Here is a 21,787-nt window from a genome sequence, read left to right as displayed (position 1 = left end):
TTCAGAAAATTATTAAATAGATTGGAAGTTATTGGTTCCATTTATAAAAGGATTAGATGAACACATTGGTTTAAATGAAACAGAATTTCCATGCATTTGATAGATACATGAGTAGTGCACACAGATGTTTCTGATCTGCAAACACCCAATATTTCTTGAAGTTCAATGTCTGTGGTCTGGAAATCACACTAGAACATTTTCTTATGTGTGCATGTGCTATGTTGTAGCACGTGGTGGATTTCAGTTTACTGTGAGCTTTGATGGTTTCACATTAAGGCTACAGTTAAACTGCCAGAGTCTAGCCAGGGAAGTAATAGGTCACTATATCCAGCTGCCATTGCGATATATTCATGGGCAGGTAGGAAGGAACTGTCAGTGGTCTGTTTTAGTGGGTTGTTTGGTTTTTTTTGTTTGGCTTGTTTGTTTTGTTTTGTGTTTTTTGTTTGTTCATTTGATTGGTTTTGTTTTTGTTTTTTTTCCAATCAAACCCCTTTCCTAAAGGCAAGTTGAATCGGTTCACTTTAAAAGTGAACACTGAAGCAAACTTCCAAAGCAGCTAGTGCACTTAGAGTGTCAGAATGGCTGTAAGGGACCTGCCTGCATAAATACATGTTATATATCTTTGGAGGGAAATCTGTCAACTGTGGAACACATGTGTTGGCTCTTCTTGATGCATTACACAAGATGACATCTGTCGACACTGAAAGTATTGTTAACAGGAAAAACCAGAAAGACATGGCATGTGAAGGCAGTTGTGGCTGCCAGCAATTCAGATTGTATTACATGGCAGCCTTGGAAATCTGTGTTAGACCCTGTAGAGTGTCAAAATGTAGGTAACTTGACAAGGCTGGCTGAGAAGTTTGTGGGTAGAGAGCTGAAGAGTTTTTGACTGCTGAATTAATGGCAGTTATTTTGAAGTGAGAACTTCAAAGCTACGGACTTACAGAAAAGCTGTTTACTATTAATGGTGGTATGTGTCTTACATTCTTGGGGAACCTTTCAGGCTGTCATTAGTTCACTGACTAGGACCAAGAACATTGTTATCAAGAGAACTGAGTTATTCCACAACTTCAGTGAACTGTCATTGTGATGGTATATAACCCTCTAAGCATCCAGGCAATCCTAATATGTAAAACACTGACAGAGAAGGAAAGATGCCCCAACCATTGGCTAATTTCTTTGTAATTGATTTCTGTTAGCACGTGTTGATAATGATATGTTTGATCTTAAAAGGAGCATGATACTGAAAATTGGAAGTTGAAGGCCAGACTACTTTGAGGACTAAAAATTGTAGGTATTTCAAGAAACACAGTCAAGGAGCTGGTTTCTGTAGGTTTAATTTCAATGCTTGCCATTTAGAGGTTAAACTTGGTAAGATTCTATGAAGATTCACAAATCAAGATGTTAGGAAGAAAAAAAAAACCCTAGAGATCTATGTCTTTATGCACCTATGTTAATATTAGACCTATGATGATATTGCTATTAGATTTTAATTTTCTTAAGTTTAACGCTAGTATTTACATCTGTAGAGACAGCATTGCTATAAAATACCAGTCTTTTCTGTGCAGCAAACAGTAACCTATGATCTTTTGTCAGTTATTTCCAAAGAAAACCGTGACATAATTTCTGCAGCCTAGTTGTCAATCCAGGACTTTAGTAAACTAAATTCAGAGTATTTTCTTCCTACATGTATTCATGTTGCTTTTCTGTGTTATCAAATTACTTTTCCTTGACTTTCCTTTCTTTCATAGTATTGTCTTTTAATATTGGAATAACATTTGATAATGTTTGTACAAACGTGTTCTGCAAAAATTCACTCATATCTAAATCACAGGAGAATCAGATTGCTATAATTTTGGACTTCCTCAGAAACACATCAAGGCTGTTTTATATTTCAAGGTGGATCAGAAAAAAAGCAGTCCCTGTTTTCTATTAATTTTGATGTGCAAACTACAACTCTTATGTTTCCTTCAGAATGCATAAGATACATTATAGGAAAGGCATTTTCTTCATTATACACATTTTTTAATTACTTTTTTTCTTTCATGAAAAAACAGCATTAGGTAATGACTACAAAATAAAATAATGCAGATAAATACTCATTTTAACTTAGTTCCATCTCATTTATGTCCTTAGCATAACAGTCATAAGACTATTTTTCTTGGCCTCATTTTTCACTGCTTAAATCCCTGTAAATTAATTTTTAGTGCAGAGGGCAATTTTGAGATCACTTACTGGAGAGGGCAGATTAAGATATCAATTTCACAAATAATACTTGGCAACTTTTACTTAAAAGTAAAACCAATTTATAATCTTGCAGCTTCTGGCCAACTTCCCATATATAAGCCTGATATAATATTTCCATCAAAAAATTCCTCTGCATCTTAGCCATTAAAATTTTCCATAAGGTTAAATATTCACTTGCTAGGTTTTGGCCTAGCAGAAATTTTATTCTGGTATCAACAGGCTTTAATGGCCTTGACAGGCTGCCCAGGGTCTTCCCCTACACATATAGCTCAGAGGCCGCTTAAACTCTGTGCTGACCAGGCTGTAGAGGTGCTGCCCAGCCTGGTTCCCAACTTTAGCTGAGATTTCCTGGGTCCACCCAGACCTCCTCCCTGCCTTGCCCATCTCCTGAGGATCAGGACTGTTAGTGGGACCCATTTCCAGCAGCACCTTGCTACACTGGAATGGACCAATGGCACTGCAGAAGGCCTCTGATGTTGGTGTGGGTCCTGCTAGGGAGCAGGTACCTTCACTCATCCTCAATGGTCAGTGCAGAATGGACCTCCTGGGATGCCTAGGCAAGGTGCCCCACAAAGCTGGCCTAGGTACTGGTGCCCTCAGACCAGTATGAAGGCAAGTCATTCATCTACTTTTGTGAGACATGCTGGTGACACAAACATGTTTTGAATGTTCAGGCACTTTTCAATAATAATTAAAATTAAATAAAATAAAAATTAACTTCCCAGCCAATCCCAGGAAATAATCAGAGAGCTTGGCAATGATTCCAGTCATCTTAGCTGAGAAAGGAAACAGAAAAAAAAACCCAGACCCACCCTTCTGTTTCAAAATCTGGTGATCAGTTTAAAGCTTACCATGTGAAGATGTATTAGAGTGTTTTCCCTGAAATTTGCTACAGAGTCTGTGGAGACTTGATTGCTTAAATCAGATAAAATGAATTTTAGGAATATCCACAAGTCAAGGAGATCTCAAATTTAAAAACTAATTGCTTCCTTTGAAAGGGAATGGTTTAAAGCCATTCTCCCATGTCTTATCACTACATGCCATAGTAAAAAATCCCTCTCCAGCTTTCTTGTGGGCCCCCTTTAGACATTGGAAGACTGTTATAAATCTCCAGTAAGCCTTCCTTTCCCCAGGCTGAATAAGCCCAATTCTCTCAACCTGTCTTCACAGGAGAGGTGCTTCACTCCTTTGATCATATTCATGGCCCTCCTCTGGACTCACTCCAACAGGTCCATGTCCCTCTTATGTTTGGGGCCCCAGAGCTGAAAGCAGTACTGCAGGAAAGGTCTCACCAGAGCAGAGGAGAATCACCTCCCCCCGACCTGCTGGTCTAATGCAGTCTAGATGGAGTTGGCTTTCTGGGCTGCAAGCATACATTGCTGGGTAGCATCGAGCTTTTCATCAATCAGGTGCTCCAAATCTTTCTCCTCAGGGATGCTCTTAATCTTTTCTCTGACCAGATAATCCCACAAATACTTGTTCTTGGGATTGCCCCAACCCAGGTGCAGGACCTCCTTGCACTTGGCCTTGTTGAACTTCATTATGTTTGTGCTGGCCTTCCTCTCAAGCATGTCAAGGTCCATTTGGATTGCATTGCTTCCTTCCAGTGTGTCAAGCACACCACACAGCTTGCTATTGTTGGCAAACTTGCTGAGGGTGCACTCAATACGCTTTCCATGTCACTGACAAAGATGGTCAAAATACAGTAATTCAGACTTTCAGCAACATGTAGCGCAGTAGTATTAATTGTACAAATAAGCTTTGGTCAGCTACAGGTTGCTTCACGACTGCATTTATACTGGAAAAGCTGAGATTGTGAATTCAGGAAATTCTGGGTTTGTACACCAAAACACACACAAAGTTTTCTAGGTCATCCAGGGGAAACAGGTAGCTTTCCTGCTGTGCTGTATTTATGTTGCTGTGGGCACTATGTCCTCAAGATCAAGGTTCTAACACATTGGTTGTTAAGTAAATGCAAGGTAAAGTACAGAATATGATATGAGCATAGAGTAAGATGAATAGCAAATGAACAAAACCCCAAAAGAACAAACTAGACCAAAACCCAAACCTATAAACATGATTTTATAGCTGGAGGGAAGAGGCACAGGCAGAATAATTTGAGGAGAAACAACTATATTAATTTGCTTTTTTATTCATATGTCTTACATGCAGAACCAATGTCCTGTCTTAAGGTTTCATAGCCTCAGTTTGCATTTTTTTATTTAGCACTAGGCATGTTCAATGTGCTATGCCTGGTGGTTTAACCTGTCCCATAGCAAAACTACAGTTTTGGTTGAATATTGTAGCTCAGATAATTCTTCATGGTTTGAGTTTTGATTATGTGTGTGTAAGAATTGGTTTTGAATGATAAACATAGGAAATATAATCTTCTGTATGATGATACCAATACAGCAGCAGTACTGCAAGCTTTTTTTTCCTAGTGGTGTTTGGAAAATCTCTGGTAGAAAGAACAGTAAATTTTCACTGTTCTTGCAGCTTGTTGATAATTCCAGTGGCAGTTGGTGTGATTACAAAATTTATTTAATGGATTTTGAGATTGTCATTGTTAGTGTTAGTGGTAAGCCTGAGGCCTGTGCATCTTAATCTTTAGAACCTCTCTAAAGATTCTCTGTACTTGTGCTACATAAAAAAAAAAAAAAAAAAAAAGAGGAAGTAATCTCTTCTCTTGCAAACCCAGAAGTAGTGTCAAATCATATATGGGTGTACAGGACAGACCAACAAGCAGAAAGGGGAAAGAAATTAATTGAAAGAAATATAATGTGCCTTTTTACCACTTCCCCAAATGATGTGATCATGTAACCCGTGCAAAATAAATTAAGATCATTAGGTTTATTCATTTTGGGCAATATGCCACACCTTATTGGATTGAGAGCTCTGGCTTAACATGTAATGATTATTGTCTTACTTGCCAGACTCTCAAAATATTTGGTACTCCCATGACTTTCTGTCACTTTTTGGCAGCAGCTCACAATCTCTTGAACAGCTGCTGTTAGCCCAGGAATTTCTGGCTGATTTTCTTGTGAGATCACAGTTGAAGCTCCATCTGGTAATTTTGGGTTGCACAACTCACCTGTCACCAACATAAGTGCCTGTTCTCATATTTTATATTTCCTGATAGCAACTCACTAACTCATTCCGTTTCCTCTTAGTTTTATTTTTCTTTTTTTCCTCCTCAAAAGGGAAAGACAACTTGGAGTTCTCCAAGAGAGCAATTAGGGTTATCATAGCAACGGCAGAAGGGACCATAGAGACCCTCAAACAGTGGAGTGGAACATCACTAGTGTTCTTCCCCCAGAATTGAGCTAGTATCTGCTAGAAGACTTAGTTTATTTTTCTCTTTGGTCTTTTCACCTACTTTTGCCAACAATAGAGTTGGGAAGGACAGATGAACAGGTTAGAAGAAGATAGCATGCATGATTTATAATGACAAAAGTGGGGGTGTCAATGTTGGAATTAGGATTTTGAAAACAGACTAAGGAGGAGAACAGCCTTTGAATTTTTTAAAGGTATCCTTTAGTGATGATTTTGCTCTGCTCTTGCTTTTCCTTGAATTAGTAAAACTGAGGTTCATACCCAACTGAAAATCATCATAAAGTTAATAGTGATATATTAATTACTTTAGATGATAACTGAAACTAGTTCCTTGGCATTCACAGTAGTATTTTGGATTTTGAAAAAAAAATAAAAATAAAAAGCAACCCAACAAAAACCAAAGCAAACCAACAAATGCGATTTTCATTGGTCTGTATGAGCTTAAGAATTTTGCTCAGAAGGTAACTCCATTAAAGACATCAGGCTATGATCTGCAGATCCTGACCGAAGGTCAGACTAGTGTCTCTTGCTAAGCCATTGGGACCTCAGAATCTTCTAACCCAGGCTGTAATCTTTAGCTTCCTGAATATTTATTTTTCGTCTTTAGTACTTGCTTAAGCAGTTAGTTTACAAGTAGGCAATTTGACTATGAAGAAATTGTGCCAGTTGGGCACATCTGTGGCAATAGGAATGATAGCTTCAAAAAGAACACCTTTTGGCAACAACAAGTGAAAAATAAGCATACTGTTCTGTGAGCTGGCAGAAGGACGATGATTTTCTCTGCCAACAGAACACTGCATGGCTGTTTAGTACCAGTTAAAACGATAATCTTCCAATATTTTGGGTAGGGGAGGCATCATGTTGTGGGATGGAAAGATGGACAAATTTGGCAGCAGGCCGGTCAACAGGTTCTTTCACCACATAGACATGTTCCCTCACAAAACTTGTAATTGTTGCTAAAAAAATACATTTAACCACGTTTGTAATAATTTTAAAGAAAACAGTAGTGTTTAACCTGGCTGAGCCTTTCCTAATTTTTAAATGTTAGACCTGCCCTGTAACTATTATGGAGCCTGTTAGGGATGAAAGAAGATTGTTTTAACTATAAAAATATTGTTTGAGGTGCTTATATGGAATGTCATACTTCTATATCCTAGTCACACAAAGCATTGGATGGACATGTTTATTCCCTCCTTCTTCCAGTTTATGAAGATGAGTTTCAAAAGAGCTTTTTAAGAATCATTAAATCTATATATCTGTAGAGTGTGGCAGCTGGACTGAATATATTAACAACGGTGATTTCAGTGTGTCTTCCTTTATTGTACTTTCTCTTGAAAAATTCTCTCAAACTGTGAGGAAGGCTGAGAAATAATTAAAACCATTCACTTTTTCCTTTGAGACTTTAAACATTTAATTGACTGTTTTTCTACACTGATATAAAGAGTTGTATAGGTTTATTTTTTCTAGTTCCAGTCACAAGAGTTTCTTCATATATCTTTCTTGTTCAGAACGTGGCAGCCACCTCCTCTCTCATCTTCCGCCACCCAAACCCCCATGGCCTTACCTGCACAATTTAGCAAACTCTGTTAGTATTAGTTGGATTGAAATGATGGGGTGGATTCCTGCTGCTGTCATGGAAGTCAGGCAAAATTCCCTTTTAAGTATTAAGTATTTTATAAAGTTTGCTGAAGACCAGTAATGTCTACCCTTCTAAATATTGTCTTTATGAAATATATGTTGAAAATCAGGAGAAAATTCACAAAACACATCAAAATCTGGACCAATTGCTAGGAATTTTTCTCATTGACAGGGGCAAGCTGCATTAAAAGAATTGTTGAGACGATTGTCTTATTTTTTTTTGTCCTTAGTCATTATAATTAATACAGCTGTCAAGCACAAAAAGTTTTTGCATTGTAGACAAAGTTTGTGCTTCTCAACTGCACAATCAGTAAATGGAAAACAAGGTGTTGGGATGGGATGATGACACCTGGTGGTACAAGAATGAACATGATAGTGACAGCCTTCTGGAATTTTTGCACCAAAGCTCAATAATGAGTGGATGACTTTGATTAATCCTCCACAAATAAGTTTTCTGACTGTTTGCAACATAGATAAAACTTGGGTTTATGGAGAGACAGAGTTTTGTATGTAAGTGACTAACAGTGAAAAGTAAATCAGAATTCTTTGTATTGATTGGGAGTGTCACTAACAGTTTTACCAGATTTGGAGAGATGAAAATGAACCTGCCTGTGTAGATTAATCAGTCGAATAACCTCTCAGGCAGGAGATAAATGAAAATAAATGACTTGCCTGCAGAAGAATGAAGTCTGTTGAGACTAGCCTAATATCAGAAGTGTCTCACTGAAAGGCTACTAAGTGACATATACCTGGATCTTTCATTTTTTTCTGTGTGCAAATAAACAAACTAACCCCCAAGGCCGAATGCCTCCAGAACACGAAGAGGACAGGAAGAAAAGAACAGAATATTAAGTCTAAAATTTTAGTGAACAAGCAGACAGCTACAGGTTAGTGGTAAAGAAATACCACAAATAAAAAAGGGGGGGGTGGGAGGGAGGGGTAAATAGTATACTTGGCAGGTGGGCAAGATTTATTTAAAGACAGATTTTTCATTTGTTGAGTTTTAGATCTTAAAATTGGCAGACATTACACTGAAGATTGCTTTTTCTCACATTTTTCGAAGGCAGTCTTTGGATTTATATTCTCCTTGGTATCCAGAGAGGGTGGCAAGAAGGCAATACAGTATGAAGAAAAGTCTGTGAAGTACATATAAATGCATGTATAGTACTTAAAAAAGCCTTTCCCAAAGGAACAGTTACTTGCATAGAAACAAAATTTATGCAAGGAAACATTTCTATGCAACAAAATGCGGTAATCCACAATGAAAATAGTAGCATGGCAGTAGCCCTGCTAAGCAAATTAATATTCTGAGCATTAACTTCACAGCAGGTGGCTAGTAAAATTCTGTGCAGGTGCATAACTATTTATATAAATCTTCATCTTGATCATAAAGAATTCTTGAAAAGATGTTTTAGTAGAGGAGGAGAGGAGTTCAGTGGTGGTTTTCTAAAATAAATAAAATAAGCTTTATTTTTTTTCTGATTTGGGTGAAGAACTGAAGCTTATAATGAAATGAAAAACAGCAGATGGGAACCTGGAGTTGGGAAATACTAATTGCTGGCACCACCATCATGATACATTGATCAGGAGATCACAAGATGAGTTTTGAATACTTGGAGTCTTCCGAGCTTGAGCAGAGCTATTAATAGACTGCCCATTTTGGCACCTCCCTGTTTTCTAAAGGGTTGTTGCTCTGCTGAGGGGGACGAGGGAAGTATTACCTTTGCAGTATTATGCTGTCACTGTGGAGAGCATGGCACTGATTCTCTGAGTGGGATCTTGTCTGACAAAATGGGGAAAGGAATCGAGCTCTCTTGCATTTAGAGAGCTATGCAGCCAAGCTACATGCTAGATTCCTTGAAAACATTGTTTGGAGAAGGAAGGAGTCTGTGGTATTCTCATTATTTCTACCTCTTCTGACTTTAGATAGCTTGGCTACTCCCCAGCAATTTGATTTGAGTGGTGGGGAAAGCAGCTTTTTGATTAAGAGAACACAGAACTAGTTTTTTTCTCTGTCTACACCGCCATCTCAGTACAACTAGCAGTCTTATGAAGTTCATATGCAGCTTGGCCTTAATTCCCAGTGAATACAAGGAAGCTGGTACTCCAGCTGGGAGTTTGTCATACTGCTGGCCGAAACAAGTGTATGTGAAGGTAAGGAAGGAAATAGTGTGGGGATGTGGCAATGAAAGTGTGTAAGATTTGTGGGTGTCCTTAGTGCCTTTGTTAAGAAAGACTTATCTTTCTAAACTGCTTTGTTAACTTTCTTGGAAATGAGGGTCATGTTAAATTGAGGAGTCATCTAAGATGGAAGTCTGCTTTATGTTTGGACCAGTATAGGACTTGATGTGACTATCAACCAGCCTTATCTATTTATAACTTACATAGCAAAAATCATATAAAAGAATTTAGGCTTTATAGGAAATGTTTAAACCATCTGGAAAAATGGTTGAAGCAGATATCCTCATGCTATCTCCAAAGGCAAATAAAAATAAAATAAAAAAGGACATCTAGATGTTCAGCTATTACAAGATTCAGTATTGGTTTTAACTGTCTCTAGGTTTTTATTAACTTCTGTAAGGGCCTTAAAGCTATCAGGACTTTTTGTACAGCCTAATTTTCCTTCCAACTTCCTGTCGTTCATTTCCCCTCCAAGGACTAGCCTAGAATGAAATAAATCTAATAGTGATTTGCAACACATGAATGACTGACAAAATTTTGTCCCTTAGCTCTATAGAGAAGGAATTCAAACTAAAGAGAGACAGCTTAGAAACAACCTATTCTTCAGCTGAAGTTGTTGCGACTATAACAAATCGAGATGGTGGTGGGAGAAGAAGGGAGAAGAATTAGCCTATAAGGAGAGCTTTCTGCCTTCTCAGAAAAGTGACCAGAGTTTTTCATTAGAAAAACCTATAAAAGTAAAGATTTTTTTTTATATTTTACTCATATTTTTCAGAGGTTTTTAATATTATCAAATGAGTGCAGACTATCTGTTGATGAACTCTAGAAAATTCTGTTCCTTTGCATCATTTAGATCGCTCAGCGAAAGTAAAAAAAGAAATGTGGGTGATATAATTTACATATTATTTTCTATACCAGTGTCTTTTTCAGAAATAATGCATGACAAATTGTTATTAGATTTTCTTGTGGATATTAAGTTTCTGAAAGAATTGACGCTGGAGTCAGCTTTTAGGCGCCCAGTTCCTGCTGACCATCGTTGATTCTCTTCTAGATTTTTTTTTCCCCTTTCTGAAGTTGTATTGACTACAATTTGCCAGGATCACTGTTGTCAAAGCAGTTACCAAATATTAAACCCAGTGAGTCTTCCTTTATTAAAAACTTACAATTGGTGGCAACAATAAGGGTTTTAGCTCTGTTAGGAAGCTTCCTTCCTGAGGAAGGAAGAAAGGTTATTACTGCTTTCAAAGTTCAAAAAGTACAACTTCAGACACAAATTTCTCACTGCAAGATAAGAGATTAAATGCCTTCCCATATTTTTAAGTCTTAATATCATACAGGTATTATGTGCCTGTAAGCTTAGATTTAATTCTAAATGTAAAAACTACAGTCAGTCTTACGGAACCAAAGACTAAAATAGAACGAACTCTATTCTGCTAATGAAGTGGTAGTCATACTCCCACAGAGAACTTTCATACACATCTACAGAGAATGGTATATCCCACCTGCATATAACTTAAGTATTATATCCACATTTTCACACATACTTCAGTTCAGAGAAGAATAGCTGATCTGATTTCTAGGTAACAAAAGAAGGAAATATAAGGGTTGGTTTTTGTTGGGTTTGTGTGGTTTTTTCACAGAACAAGTGATGATATTTGTAGTTAGTTGTGCCATTACTGACATAAAAGGGGGGGAAAATGCAGCGAATAGTTTCAGTCTGGTTTCTGCCAGGGAATTGAAGTAGATAAGCAGTCTAATTATAGAAGAGATTTATTGCATGCAATGTTCTATCAAATGTTGAAGCTGTCATGACCTTAAGTATATTTATACTAGATAACTGAATGTCTGTATGGTTTTGGTTTTGTTTTGTTTTTTGGTGGTTTTTTTTTTTTTTTTTTTGTTGTTGTTGTTTTTAGGCTTTCTTCCTTTTTCAGGAAAAGGAAAGCTTCAGGGTCTGAAATCTGCAATGTTTCAAGTTACATAGGTATCTGGAAGTTTCTTTAGAAGGCTTTGTAGCACATGATTTGAAATGTATGTCTAAGGGACTGCAACAGTATTTTCTAATAATTATGGCTTCCTGAAGCATATGAGAAGATGAGGTGCACACTATGTAAAGCATACTTTTGACATCAGGTTTCACAGCAGTCTTCCACTGAAAAAGTAACTTCCATCAAACAGCGTTTGTAGTATAGAACTTTATAGCTCTGAATACCTAAAGCTCTGTGAGACTCAGCTTATCATCTCAGTTCTGTGGAAACTTATACTGAAGATTGCAGATACTCTGTAGTGAGTATTCAAACAAAAAATGAATGGTGGATAGCAACGAAAACTTGGTGGCTGGGAAAAAATCCTTAGAGTAGCAGATTTAAAGAGCTTAATCACTTTGGTTTATCTAGAATAGGATTGATTGTGTGATTTGATTATACTGTAGTAAGTATCTTTGTAGAAGAAAGTAAAAGGCTGTTTAATGTAATTAAGGCTTGACAAGGATCAAGCTGATTCTGGACAAGCTGAAATTGAAAACAAGGTGTAAAATGTTAGTGTGAGTGACTGCCCACTGAAATATTCTATCAAGAGAAAATGAGGAATTCTAATCTCTGTGTTTTTCAGCTTGGGAATGATTGGTTATTTTTCCTGAAAGATGTACTTTATCAAAACATAAATTTTACTTCAGTTAAAATGTCAATACTTCCTTCAGAAGTAAGCTGATGAAGTTCAGTAGCTTGTGTTGCACAAGACATCCAGCTAAATTCATTAAGAATTTCTAGTTGAATGCTTACCTTCAGATCCTACTGTCTTTTCTTAATGCTCCTGTGTAAACAATAATGACAATCTGTATGTCATGGAAACATCTGTGTGGAACTCAGATAGCCAAGATCCCTTCCCTTTGCAGGATAGAATATCTAGAGGCAGGAACTGTAGAGAAGTGGAGCTTGTGCCTTCTAAAAAAAATTTATTTTTTTATTCTACTAATAAAAATCAGAGGGGAAAAGCCTTACCTGCTCTGCTCATTTGCATATCTAGGGTAACTCGTAAATGTAGAGCTAAGATAATAATGTTTTATTCCTGTTCTCTTTTAGCTTTTAAAATACTTTTGCTCTAGTTTCTCAAGTGTCTGTTGTATGGCAAGTACATATCATGCGAGGATAGTGCATATAGGCAGGACTAAACTGGTCAGTGTAGCTCAAATTTATTTGAATATGTATTTTAGATAAAGAAATTACCATTTTTAATCATATGTAGAATTTTTATTTTACAAGTCTTCAGATGCATTAACTGTTCATACATTTGTTTTCACAAGTACTAGTATCGGTGTTTATGATCTTAACGTGAAATTTCTATATACGAGTCAATCTACTTATCAATAAAATTACAACAGACTATCACATGACCTTCTATGCACTTCCATCTGCCTTCTGGTAAAGTAAAAAAAAAATAAAGAAAATTGAGTAACTTCAGCTCAACAGATTTTAACTTTGTCAAGTTGATTGAAGAAAATAAGAGAAATCCCTCATAGAAAATAGTGACCATGAAAATTGCTACTCATCTTGATCAGTAAACAATAGTGTTATATTAACATAATACCAAAAAGTCAGTCCATTAGTACATCATAAACCTTTTGTATATTTTTTTTGCAGTAAACTGGAAGGTAATGCAGAACTTAGAGCATGAGTGATCACAGTATCACAGTATGCTAGAGATTGGAAGGGACCTCAAAAGATCATCTAGTCCAATCCCCCTGCCGGAGCAGGAACACCTAGATAAGTTTACACAGGAATGTGTCCAGGCAGGTTTTGAATGTCTCCAGAGAAGGAGAAAAAAAATATATATTTAATTTTATATTTTTAATTTATATAAATTTTATAATATTTTTATATATAATATATATATAAATATATACATTTCTATCATTTAATTTATAGTAATGTAATTAAAATTGTTAATAAAATGCAGTTAATATAAAAAGTTGAGATATATTTTAAGTAATTTTAAATTAATTAAAGGCTCTTTTATTCTTCAGCTAAATATATTTGCTTTAAGTCTTTCATTTGTTTATCTTAAAACAAAGTTTATATCTGTTCCTGTACATTCAGAATATGTTGTGTAAAATGTTTAGACAGATAAAGATAAGATTTTTAAAAATGCGTGATCCTGAAGACAGAGACACCTTTACAGTGAAAAAATACACTTTTTTTAATGGAGTGTTTATCTGTTCATCCAAAATTAGTGTAGCACATCTGCATGAAAATCCAAAATATTTTGATTCCTAATTATTGTACAATGTAAACTTTAACATAAATTTGTCATGCTGCTCATTATAACTGCCTGTTACTAGTAGGAGAGGAAGGCATAAACAATTCCGCAAATGGCCTCTATATGTGAGATCAAAATCATTATGACACTCTAGCAACTGAAAAATTCTTCATACTTTTCAAGTGCACAGATTATTTTAGCTGTGCATGTCCTTTAAATATCTATCACTCTTCAGTTATGCATTTCCATAGTATTAAATTCTTAGACATTTTTTAACCGGAGTGTTCCTTGGTGTACGTACAGCATAGTAATGCTGGCATGAAAATTTTTCTCAGTTGTTCTCAAATTGATCAGAGGAGGGGATTTAAGATATTTTATTTTCTTTTTTATTTTTTACTTTTGTCCAGAACTACATTAGTAATACTAATGCATTTTTGGGAAAGGGAATAAATACGTGCAAACCAAAAATATTTCTTGAATAGAGCTAATATAGCTTTTTTAAGTACATGAAACTGCAAACCTTGATACTTACAGAAGCACAAAGGTTGTTCCATATCTATTTGTTTATTTACTGGTATGGATCTGAAGTAATGTCACAAGCAGCTGGAGAACATGTATCATAGAATGGTTTGGGTTGGAAGGGACCTAGTTCCAAACCTCCTGCCAGACAGAGACACCTTCCTTCTGCTAGACTAGATTGCTCAAAGACCTGTCCAGCCTGGCCTCAAACATTTCTGGGCTTAGGGCATCTAAAACTTCTCTGGGCAACCTGTTCCAGTGTCCCACCACCCTCATAGTAAAGAATTTCTTTCTAATGTCTAATCTAAATCTTCCCTCTTTCAGTTTAAAACTATTCCCCTTGTCTTATCACTACATGCCATTGTAAAAAGTCCCTTCCAGCTTTTTTTGTAGGCCTCCTTTAGATACTGGAGATGTTGTAACAGTCTTCCAATAAGTCTTTTCTCTAGGCTGAACATGCCCAGCTGTCTCAGCCTGTCTTCATAGGGGAGGTACTTCAGCCCTCTGATCATCTTTGTGTCCCTCCTCTGGACTCATTCCAACAGGCCCATGTCCCTCTTACATTGGGGGCTCAGAGCTGAATGCAGTACCGCACATGGGGGCTCAAGAGAGGGAGAGTAGGGGAGGAGAATCACCTCCCACAACCTGCTGGTCACATTTTGTCTGATGCAGCCCAGCCTATGGTTGGCTTTCTGAGCTGCAAGCTCACACTGCTGGCTCATGTTGAGCTTCTCATCATTCAACACCCCCAAGTCCTTTTCCTCAGGTCTCCAACAGGAACTTCACAAGACTGGCATGACTTCTCAAACATGGTAGATAATAGCTTAGCAGCTACATTGGATGCATCTCGCCAGGGCCCACGGTCTTGTGCACCTTCAGATTCCTTAAATGATCTTGAATCTGATCTTCTCCTACAGTGAGCAGTTCATTTTCCCAGTTCGTGCCATTGCCTTCTGCAACTTGGCAGAAGTGGAATACATCTACTTGTATTTCAACTTGTGTTTCCTGAGGCCATAATTCACTGTCAGGGTGAGTGTAAAGGCATGACGGTCGTTTATAACCTCCAATATGTTACTGCCATTGTGTATAATAAATATAAGCCATTTTAAGGCCTCAGGGATACATGCAAGCTGCTAGAAGAGGCTGAATGAATTACAGAACTTTGGTTCCAGGTAGACTGTGTTCCATTTCAAAAAAGCAGCTAGAGGAGAAGGAAGCCCCTGTGGATTTATAAGGCCAGTATAATTCTATTCAGCTAGTGCCAAGATTTACGGCACTGATAGGTTGATGATTCTGAGTAATGGCGTTTGGAGATGATTTTCTCTAGTATTCAAAATACTAATTCTTCTAGCTTTCCAGAGTGTCTTCCTTTTAAAATGTGTTAATATTTTATTAATAATTTTAGCTTTTCATTTAAACAGTTAAAATAATTTGATAGGTTCTAATTGAATTTTTTGTATTATAGAATAGAGAGCTCCTGTGCTGGCTACTTATTTTTCAAAGCAAAAAATCCTGTGACAACAGTTTTACAGTAATTTTATTTCTAGTATACCACATGATATAATGTAAATGTAATAATAGTGGTTGATACATGTTTTTAATGTTAGAATGGTTGCAAATCTTCATTGTAATTGTCAGGCTTAAGTGCTCCCACCATAGGGAAAATAGATTACCCATAGTCTAGTATTTTTTGTAACATCACTTTATGAGTAAGCTAGTTTTCAGTAAATATCAATGAAATTGTCTCTTGACTTTTTCTGCAATTTATACTTTTCATTAGAAGTATAGGTATGTTTTATTGAGCTCCTTCTTAAATCAGTATGTGCCACCTTGTTTAGTAAATATTTATAAGTCTCATTGATATAAATCTTTAATTTTATATGCAGTGAGCTTTAATGTTTTGACTGTTCTTTCTAGGTTTAGGAACATAAGGGTGAATTTTTAATTATATATTTGTACCTTTGTTGAATTGCTGTTTCACTTTAACAGCATATCTGACTAAGAGCAAGGAACTGAATTTCTGAAATGTCAGTACAATGTGCATAGAAAAAGGCAATGTATACATTTCATAGAGTATGAACTATGCAATGAGTTCTTTTTTTTTTTAAAGCAGTCAGGAATTTCAACCATCAGATGTCTTAAAAAGCTCAACTTTCAGTTTTAGCAAACTTAAGCAAAAAACAAACAAAGAAAGACATCAGCTTGCTAGTGCACTGTTCTCTTTAGATTCTGGAAGCTTAGATGTACTGAACTTAAGTGCGGGCCAGGACACCAACATGTTAGGAACCTTCCTCTCAAGTCAGAGACAAAAAATTCTTGTTGCCATGAAGATTTTCCTCAATACAAATGAGCAATAAGAATATTAAAGACTAAAGGTTAATTATCAGCACTAGTGATGTTTAAGCTTTTCTGTATTTGTAAGAGCTATGAAGCATTTAAACAAGCGATCTAGAGATGTGGAATCATTGTTCATGCAATTTTTCAGAGGAGGTTAGACGTAAAAGTTCTGAATACAAGTGAGCTTTCTTTAGTAAGTTAGATCATTGAATTTTATTATATTCCTACCAGTTGTAAGTTTTTATGGTGTTTTTTGGTCACTATTTATGCAAAGCTCCATCCTATACCCTTAATTCCGTATGTGAATATCTAGCTGAAATCAGTGGAGTATATAAGCAGAAATACTTACAATGTTGAGACTGTAGTTTTACCCATCTCATTTATTTGCTGTGCATCATAGTATGCTTAAGAGAAACAGAAAGCTAGAATCAGATGTCCTGTTTTGCCAGACAAAACTTTGCAAGTAGTTGGTTTATTAAATGGAATTTCATATTCAGGGGTTTGGAAGAACTAAACTCCAGGGCAAAATATCCCAGCAATTTGATAGCTCTGGTCATTTAGTTTCAACAGTACAGTATGCTTCACAGTGATTATAATTTGCAACAGACTTGTACAAACTACATGAAGTTTGTTATGGCTTTTTTTCTAAACCAGAAGGAAGAAACTTTGACCGTTTTTGTTTGTTTGGAAATTAATGAGTTTGATAGCTTCTGTCAAGCTGAAGCAGAGAAACTTTTCTAATGTGAGGTTGGTTTGCAGCAACAATCTGAAAACAGAAGACTGAATCTGTTCTTGCTCCTGAAACATCCTACCATCCTTGTTAAATAGCATGTAGTGGCCAAAAGCGGTATGTGTCATGGCTATAAGTTCTGCCCTTGTGAAAAGGATGGAAGTTTTTGCCTGGAAAAAGGATGTATATTTTACTGTTTTAGTACAGATGGAGGTTCTATAACTGAAATATATAATTTCTGTTTACCTGTCAAATTCAAAAAGTTCTGGCAGGTTTTTCTAAAATCTTCTGAGATATTTCAAGAGGCCAGAAAATAATTTCTCCTGTCAATTTAGCTGATTTTATTTTGATGTAAATTTCTGTGGCAATTTGCAAAGTAAAAATATTAATATTTCAAAAAGCTATCAGCATATAAACCCCAAAGTACTGAAAGCAATAGTTAGGCAACTGGAATAAAAATAGATTCTATTAAACTTTATGCAGTAAGTGAAATTTTAGTTTTCTTGATAAAACTGTTTTGGGTGTTCCCTGGATTGCCATCCTGCATAATTAGTTTATATATTTGGGAGCAGTGATAAAAATAACATGACCACTTACAATTAAATGTAATTAGGAAAAATTGCTAAAAACCAGCAGAGCTGTTGAAAAACATGAGACAAACATTTTTGTAATGGAACACATATAATAATGTGTTATAGAGTTACAGAATCATACTTTCTTCATTGTTCTTCTTCCATGCCATGTAAAAGAGAGGGCTTACAACCAGACTGTAATTTGGGATGTGCATTCTCCAAAACCCCACAATACCTAAGAAAGCTTGTGTTTCTTTCTTATTAGTTGGTGGAGATGTTGTTATCTTGTTGATGTCTTATGTGAGTGTTGCATTAAAATAAATTACTTGGTCAACTATTTCTTTCTGAGCTTACTGGAATCAGGCTATGAAGTACTGGGCCTAATGTGCATGACCTACAACAGGCTAGGTGGTCACTGTATTATTCATGGCACAGTTTTACATTCAGAACAACTATGACGGTGAGTAAGGTAAAGGCAGTTCAGAATTACCACAATTTATGCAAAAAAGAACTCCTGCTTTCTTCCATAGAAAGATGTCTTTTACTAGAAAAGCTGCAGAAGATGGCTGAATAAATCACTCATATAAATTCATCCCTTATATTGCCTGTGTTCATTCAGTTCAATGCACTATGCACTCAAATCAGTGCAAGCTGTGTGGTTTAGATCCTGTGCACTGCATTGAAAAAAAACACCTCGACATCTGTTTATTGTCTTTAGTTATTCATCAGTTACTGAACACTATGGACATTTTGAAACGACCCAGTATCTCATCATTTCATCCATTGTTTGGTTTGTTTGTTTGTTTGTTTGTTTTTGAAAAATACATTGAAATTCAGGTTTGCTTTAGAAGCTCAAATGAGTTTACTTTGAATGAAGTAACAAAATGCTTATTGAAAAAGAGCCAATTGGATTTCAGACTTGTTACTGTAATCTATAATTCCTCTTTCCCCTTCTCTTCCTGATCCTTTTGTCCTCCTCTACAAGCATATCTCCTCCTTCTAGTCCCCCATTGTTCCCTTTCTCCCATCCCTCCGGAGTAGTACTGGTGCTGTGTACAGTATTTTGTTTGCAGTAGTATAAACATTTTCAGCCTGTGACCTCATTGCTGAAATAACTCACCTCTTTCATATCAACTCTTACCTAGGAGCCGTACAGCAGACTCATTGATGTAGGTTTTTTCTGCATGGCAGCCCAGGCCAAGCTGTGGTTTCATTGCATGATGCAACTTCACCTTTTTTGGTTGTCAATGGGATTAATGATAATCTATCCTTTATTGCCTGTGCATGCCAATGTGCTTACCATAATGGTGTACACACTGAATGCAGTCTAGAGCATTAAGTGCATGAACTGGAATTTTAAAAAGCCATAAAATTAGAAAGTTTGAGCAAATGTAAATTATGTTTAACATTTTATAGAATGAATAGGACATATGTATGAGGCCTATATGTTTAAAATTTACAGAGTATTACAGTAATTTATTGACCAGATAGACAATTGCAGTGTGGTGAAGATGTGGGAAAGAGTGTGCTAATTATTCTGTTGTGACAATGGCTGAACAATGCCACTAGTGTTCATAAAGATAAGCCTTTCCTTTCTGCCAACTTTGGCAGCAGGTGGTATTGAAAAGATTACACATAACCATTTATTAAACGTCAAAATTAGTGAAGAATTTTGAAGTGCGACAGCTTTTCTATGATATTAAATTATTAAATAGTCTGCAAAATAGTTTAAAATGCATTGATTTGCAAAACAAAATGAAATTTCATATGAAGAATTCTAATGCTGCTCTAGATTTCTTTTATAAATGACACTGTGACCATCCTAAGCAACCTGTTATTTACATGTTCTTAAATGTATTCAAATAAATCTTTCATTGCCACATTAGAAGACATGATTAAATGCTAATCCTATAGTTTCCTGATGAAAGAGCACTTTGGAAAGTGAGTTGAGACACTGTATCCAAACACAATTTTGTAGCGCTGTTGATCAGTACGAATGTTGAGTGTATGTGTTCAGATGTTACATTTCATGCTTTTGGGGGGTTAAAAATTTATTTGCAGATTGCAAATTAATACAGATTATATATATACATATATGCAAAGCCAAGTGATGCTCTTAGTGTGTATTTTTAAGCAGGTAACTGAAAATGTGGGCTATATTCAAAACAATAAAGCAAGTAATTAGCTATTAGCACAGCTAATACTGTTATTCCTATATTCCACATAATGACAGTTACTATTTTTTTTTCTTATAAAGTAAAAGTCTTTTAAGGAGTGTAAAACTGATCAGATGTCTACCTATATGACAACATGAGGTCATTCCTCCTGAAATCAGTGTAAAATGGATTACTTCACCAGTCCTTTTGACTTTCCAGTTGCTCAGTGTGTAAGGTAACTTACACATCCATTTTTACATGCACAGTGTCCAGTATAAAAAGATGTTTGAAGATACAATGCAAGCCATTTTGAGATGGTGTTAGAAAAAAAGGCCACGATATACTAATTTTTAACATCATTATAATCCTTTCCTTACACTGACGTAAAGTAGTTTGATATCAGGCTTGGATAATTTGAGCAGTTGTTGCAGGTGTTGGCAATACCTTATTCCATTTGTTAATGGAGATGAAGTGACTGCTCAAAAAGAAAAGCACAGTGTCAGTAATCTGCTAAAAGGGATTTGTCTTTCCCATTTAGAAAAGCCACTGTGATTGAGACTGTCACTCAGGCTCCAGGCTAGTTTTCTTGTCTGAAAAGTTGAACTAGTTGAAGTATTTCTTTAATTTCTTCTTTGTCCATTTAAACTGTTTCTATTCTTCTGCAAAGTAAATATGGTTATACAGTCAATCTTTCATAGTATCAGCATTTTGCCTTGAGAATGTGGTAATTTGTCGTTAAGACAGTCCTGGTAAATAATCAGGCCCCACAGCTGGAGCAGCTGTGACATGAAAATTTCTAAGTAGGGAAATTACTAGATTGCAGTTCTATGCATGTGGAAAGTAAGCTGCATCAGCAGAGTGTATGGGTAGAGAAATGTGTACATGTGCTTTTTTACTTTAAAAAGGTGGGTGCAATAAGGACATTCCAGGAGTCCCAGGAAAGAAAAAGGGAAACTGAGAGAAAAGACTGTCATGTTTATAGATACTGGGAGTGAGTGTTACCTGGATCATGCTTGTAGTTGGTTTAACATGGAATTCAAACACATATACTGTGATGCTCAGGATATAGTCAGACATCTCAGATGGTTACTCTTGGTAGTTGCAAGAGGTTTTTTACTTCAACTCCCTTTTCCTATTATTCCTACTAAAGTGGAGCAAGTTTAAAAATAAGGCTTGTGATAATTTACAGGGGAGCTAGATGCATAATAGTTTGGATTGGGTGTACTTGAGTTGCACGACCTATGCACCCTAAATGCATCTTGCATATTTAATGACTAAAGTGCTTGAAAGGACCCTTAAGCTGATGGGATACATGGTGCTATAATGTCCTCATGAGGAATAAAATAGAATCTGAAATAATAATAATTTGTTCAGGACTAATATTTTTCCTAGTTTTATGCAGATTGTTTGAAGGAATGAATGTACATGGTTCATGTTTACAGTTATGCTTTCATTGGAAATATGAAACAATATAGATTAGGACTGCTTTAGAATTACCATCAACACTGTATGGATAGCTTTTAATGGTTAACAACAGATTTGGATGCATGCACTAAAAAAGCTGATTGATAAAATACATCAAAAAATTGATGTAATGTTGAGTTTCTACCCCTTTGCAGTACTTCTGGCTTTTATTGCTCAGTTATTTACTGACATTAAAGTCAAATAATAAACTAGTTTATGACTACTCAGTAAAAACTAGGTAGTAGCCAGGTATTTTCATTAAAGTATTGCAGGAGGGAATTCCAGAAAAAACAGTCAGCTGAATTAAATGGAAATATTTTAACACTCCAATTTATCTCATTTTCATGACATTTTGA

The 21,787-nt window shown here is 36.0% G+C and overlaps 1 protein-coding gene across 1 annotated transcript in view; it reads left to right on the top strand.

Moving 5' to 3' along the window:
* The window catches only part of LOC133207387 (calcium-activated potassium channel subunit alpha-1a), a 258,220-nt gene that overhangs the window by 25,075 nt on the left and 211,358 nt on the right, over positions 1 to 21,787 (top strand). The window contains exon 2 of the mRNA XM_061344253.1: positions 18,957 to 18,980. The gene's annotated coding sequence lies outside the window, so the exon portion shown is untranslated. The remainder of the gene's footprint in view (positions 1 to 18,956; positions 18,981 to 21,787) is intronic.

Source organism: Neopsephotus bourkii, unplaced genomic scaffold (genome assembly GCF_033783945.1).
Source record: "Neopsephotus bourkii isolate Nb327-2 ecotype Australia unplaced genomic scaffold, CSIRO-AGI_Nbou_v1 NB_196, whole genome shotgun sequence".
NCBI classification, from domain to species: Eukaryota; Metazoa; Chordata; class Aves; order Psittaciformes; family Psittacidae; genus Neopsephotus; species Neopsephotus bourkii.
The sequence above is the reverse complement of the archived record's forward strand: the minus strand, read 5'-3'. Positions and strand labels throughout refer to the sequence as shown.